Genomic DNA, 5,878 nt, shown 5'->3' on the forward strand with positions numbered 1-5,878 from the left:
TTTTTTTATTAATGCTTCCGAAATTTTTTTTCTTTTCTAATTTATTGAATTCATTTCAAAAAATAAATAAATTCAGTGGTATCAAGTCGGTATCAAACCTATTTAAAGAATGAAATTAATGATTTGTAATTTTCAAGGGGGGAGGGGGCCGCGCCCACGCGCTTCCTTCACGAAACGCCCCTGGGTAAGAAGCTTCTACTATAGTTTCCACTCTAAGGTTGAATAGATTCTACTATATACATGTACATAAGAGGGGGAAGAGAAAAGGTAGGTGAGGGTCAGAAGAGAACTGTACTTCATACCTACTCTCTCTTACCTGTAATACTTACAGATAAGAGAGAGAAAGAGTATAGTAATATATACTGTTTCCCTCCTTTCATTTATTTTTCCCCCTTATATGCTTTTCTACTTTTTCTAACATCCCATTACGTTAGAACAAGGTTATCATATTTATCGCCGATCCGTCAAACAGAGATCATCCGAATGTCTTGCCAATCGCTGGTAAGCGAAGCGGTTAACAACATGCTGAGATGATTGAGGCCTATCTGGTACATAGGAAAATATTTTTATCATTGATGTTGGACACTATGGAATCACGACACAACATTTGGGAATCACCGCAATAAAAAAAAGAAAGCAAAGGTGTCAAATTTTTATCTTGCACAGGACGCTACTTCGTCAATGACAGGCCCTGAGGCAGACTACTTGTAGATGTGAAAGGATGCACACACGTAAAATTATCTGGTGCTCTTACATGTCCATGACACGGAACTGGATTTGTGATACATGCATTATATATTATTAACGTATGTTATCTTTTTTGAACAGATTATCGGTATTTTAGTTTGAAAATGTGTCAGCCTGCTTCAACATGGGTTGCCACCAATCTGCCATGTCGAAATTCGGAGATGAATGCTTCTCTGTTTCCGGCACAAATAATCATCGTGTCCATCTGCAAAATTCCCTTTTAGTCAACGGTATCCGCCATCGAATATGACAAATTTTCGCTCATTAGAGTTATTTGGGTCTGCGTAGAAGTCGGTTGAAATCATCGAACTGTCATTATATGATTTGGCTGAATGGAATTTCGAAATGGATCACATTGAGCAGAACCCTAAAAATATGTATTCAGATGCAAATACAAAGACCACAAAATATAACTTGCCCAACGAAGTGGTGGAAAGAAGTAGAAAAAAAATAGGCTATAACAAACCAAAACTTCAAGAGCAATATGTATGTTTGAAAAGGATGAGAACACATTAAATTACTTTCGCCCCTAGAAATAATGAATGTAAATAGACCCTGTCAATCCAAAAATCTGCTGTTGAAACTAATAGCTCAAAAAGCTATCAGAAAATTAATCTAATGCACAGTCGGAGGCCCTCACAAAATCACCTAGCAGGCAACATATAACCAGCTGTTGGGTACCCCTGGTGTACACCAATTGGCCACTATAAGCTTCTCACACGCACATCCAGGGCCGTAACTAGGCTGGGGCAACCGAGGCACTGGCCCAGACAGCAGCTGAATGGGGGCTCTACAAAAATTTATATTTTTTTTGCATAATAACAACCCTTTCAAGAGGAGCCCCAAGGAAAAGTCTGCCCCCGAGGTTTCCGAGAAGGCAGACTACGGCCTTGCACACATTCTAAATTCTTCTACTGTCGATGTCCTTTACCCAGAAACAAACGGATTACTACTCCCATTTTTTATGCTGTATTTTTTTTTTCTAAAGGGCTCACTCAAGTATTACGTCATCATCGATGGGTGGAGGAGTTTTTTAATTTGCTGACCTTTGATGACGGGTGGAGGGGGGGGGGGATCTGGATGATGCTTACGTCATCAACCACCCTTAAAAATGAAATATTCTTAATGACATCTTACTCGGTGTGCCAAAAACAAGAAAAACATTTCGCTACATTGTGGGTACCTGAACTGAAATTCTCCCTATTGATAAGTCCTCTATACAGCCACTTTAGTGATCTCTGAATGTTTCGCGTATCCAAGTTATCAGGAAATGTGTCCGGGCCGCTTAAGTGTTCTGGACCAGTGCCACGTATCACTCAAGTGATCAGTAACGGTGCCGCGAATCACTTAAGTAACCTGGGAATGTGGTGCGGGTAACTTGAGTGATGTAGAACTGCACTGGGGGCCACTTAAGTACTTTAGAACTGTGCCAAATGCCACTCAACGGATCTATAAATGTGCTACGGATCGCTTAAGTGTTCTGGAACCACGTCGCGGGACACTTAAGTGATCTGTGAATGTGCCACGGGTCACTTGAGCGATCTATAAATGTGCCGCTCAGTTCATTTTTACAAAATTAGGTTTGAGGTTGCAAGCCATATCAGATAAAACCCCAGGACCACATTTAACTCGAAGGCCAAGGGTTCACCATATATGGATTAGAGGGTGGGTCGCAATGAATTTCTTAAAAAGAAATTGTGAGAGTTCTTAGCTTTCAAATAGCATTGGAATTAACAGAAATTGATTATAATAACATATAAAGGTATTTTTTCCGAAATTTTAATTTTTTTTAAATATTTTTTGCATTAAAAAATAATTGTTTTTGATCGTCTGAAGATGCCCGCGCGTACGTCCCTGATCCTAATATGCGTTAAGCGTGGGGGGGGGGGGCAGAGCTGACCAAATTTTGCTGACGGTGAGGGAGCCAAAAAGGTCTAAAAGTTTGCTGACGTAATACTTGAACGGTCGCAAAGAAGAGTTGGAGGTCCTGGGAAGTCAAATCTTTGTATTGTGGTTTAGGATGACGAGAAATAAGGAGAAACAAAATCAAGGTAATATCAAGGCTGTCATACGTAGTGTTGGTGCTTTTTTCGGTCTTTTTCCCCAGTCAAGTGGTTAAGACGTCATTTGCCGTCGCTGATATACCTAATGGTGTTGCCTACGACGGCATTTGCCGACACGCTGACTTTTCGGTTTTTTTTCACATAGATATGATGAAATAATTTGTCATACATGTGCTGCCATCCCTCTACAGCCATCCTTCTACTTTATTATCTCATCACTAGATGGAGTTGACAATTATATTTCAAGGTCTGAGATTATTATTACTATTATGTTTGTCATGCTTTGCAAAGGTGCATCCCCCATCGTTTTTGTTTCAATTTCCAACTCCCTTGCGAAGATGCATCTGTTTTATTACTCATATATCTTTTAGCAAAGGTTCAACTACTATGGTTCCACATAAATCCATCAACAGTATTTCTTTTAGTCACAAGGCATTATGACCGCTACTCAAGGGCGTAGCGAGGGGGGGGGGATTTGGGGGTCTGCCCCCCCCCCGAAATGTGAGAAAATGACCGAAAAAAAAGAAAAAGATGGCCAAATCCATTGTTCTGTCACTTTGGTCCCCCCACCGAAATGAAAGTGGTCCCCCCCCCCCGAACGAAATTTCTGGCTACGCCCCTGCCGCTACTCCCCACTTTTAAAGGGGGGTCGACACATAATATATATTATCTCTTGGAAGACATAATATATTATTGTGTCTGTCGCGACACATTCGAGCTATTAAAAAAACATGCAATAAAAAAAATATTTTAATACACTGCTCAAAACAATTAGGGGAGCACATGGTTTTAACAAAATTACGCAAAGATGTATACCGATAAGTAACATAAAATGAATCATCCATAATTTAAAGCCTAGCAGGAAACGGAAGAAAAAAACTTCATATGCAAATCAAAGTTCATGCCGTCAAAAACCAGAAAAAGGAGATAAGGGCAGAAATCGGGATGTTGCAGAAACGTCTGTTTTACTGCCGTAACTGTGAAATTCGATTGCGCAGTATTGTTTTTTGAGACAAGGTGACTTGAGGATGTCTCAACAACGTGATTTACCGGAATCCATGGCATGGCGTGTTATAGGCAGACTGGAATCCGGGCAAACACAACGTAGTGTCGCGGACGCTGTTGGAGTCGCCAGAAGTGTTGTTGCAAGGCTGTGGAATCGATTCCAAGAAACCGGAAATGTTAGACGTCGACCAGGGCAAGGTCGGCCACGCGCCACTACAGCAACTCATGACCGGTATGTACGGTTAACAGCCCGTCGAAACAGAACAGAGAATGCTACGCATCTGCAAAGACGGTTGCTCTTGGCAACAGGACGAAGGGTGTCCAGCCAAACAGTACGTAATCGGCTTCATGAGGGAGGGCTCTATGCACGTAGGCCAATGGTCTGCATTCCGTTGACCCCACGCCACCGTGCGGCCCGAAGAAGATGGGCTGCTGAACATCGAGATTGGGAGCAACATGATTGGAGCCAAGTGCTGTTTACAGACGAGTCCCGATTCAGTCTGGAGTGTGTCGCCCGACGTGTTCTGGTATGGAGGGACAGGGACACTCGAAATAACCCCGCATTCGTTCGTGAAAGGTCACAATACAGACGAGCTGGTTGGATGGTATGGGGTGGAATCAGCATAGGCGGACGTACGGACCTGCATATCATTCGGAATGGCACTTTGACGGCCCGAAGGTATGCAGACGAGATACTGCGACCTCATGTCATCCCTTACGCTGGAGCCATTGGAGATTCCTTTGTTTTCCAGGATGATAATGCCCGACCGCATAGAGCTCGTCTGGTGGAGAACAAGCTTGAAGCTGAAACAATACAGCATATGGAATGGCCAGCGTGCTCTCCTGACCTTAATCCAATCGAGCATGCTCGGACGACGCATTGCTGCGCGACCAAGGCCGCCTGTTACTGTCCGAGACTTGCAGATTGCACTTCTTGAGGAGTGGAACAGTATTCCCCAAAGTCTGATCGATAACCTCATCGCATCCATGGCAAACAGGTGTGCAGCAGTCTTAGCTGTTCGAGGAGACCACACGCCCTATTAAAACTCATGCATCGAGTCTAAACAGTACTTTTTTTTATCGTTTACATGTAACCAAATCGTTGCTCTAAATCATCTTTTCATGTTTTTTCCATATTTTCTAAGAATTAAAGCTTAATTCCAAATTTTTTTACGTCTTTTTTCTGTATTGCGCATTGATACGCGTGTACTATCCATTGTATGCTAATACGTGGCTGTCTCGCAAGGTTTTCTTCACTTTTTTGCTTGCTCCCCTAATTGTTTTGAGCAGTGTATTTCAAACTTCCAAGAAAAGGGAAAAAGCGCGCGCATCTTCAAAAAAAAGTGGGCACTGCGGGTAACGCTCGGAGAAATTAATTGGACAGTTGACTGGTTAATTAATTATTAAAATTCGTTATACTGTATCGAAGATATTTATTCGCTTAATGCGGGTTTGATCTTAATTTCCGTTATAATTTCATGGAAAAAATTCGTTAAATCGAAAAATTCGCTGAATCGGAATTTGTTATATCAGACTGTACAGTGTAAATAATATATATATATATATTTGATATCACAAATACGTAAGCTGGATATTTGTAAATTCTGTCATAAATAGATCATAAAATAATTTTCATGAATTAAAAATTATATTTGTGTGAGCTGGTATTTTTCACAATCACAACTTCCAGAAAATGTCCCGATTTTTTTGCGATTCTCACTCGAATTTGTAATCTAAGATGAAACCTTGAATTGAAAAAAATTCGATTTTTTTTCATTTATCATTTACATTTCGATAGTTAAGATCCAAACACTCATATTCTCCTTCGGGGTTTTTTTTTTTTTTTTTTGCATTAAGGTTCTCAATTTCCGCATTTCACTAGAGAAAATATGATCAATTGGACTACCATATTGGATTTCGATAAGAGATGAAAATCAAGTAAACTTTATTTATAAAAATAGAAAATATTAGAACATTTAGATGGAAAACGAATGTATTCGATGAAAAAAAATTGGGAAAGCCAAAAAAATTAGGCTGTTATTTTGTGAACTACTATATGGCCA

The sequence above is a fragment of the Pholcus phalangioides genome, unplaced genomic scaffold, assembly GCF_987345545.1.
Source record: "Pholcus phalangioides strain wild (caught in Gottingen) unplaced genomic scaffold, Ppha-v1.0 ptg000008l_1, whole genome shotgun sequence".
Classification (NCBI taxonomy): domain Eukaryota; kingdom Metazoa; phylum Arthropoda; class Arachnida; order Araneae; family Pholcidae; genus Pholcus; species Pholcus phalangioides.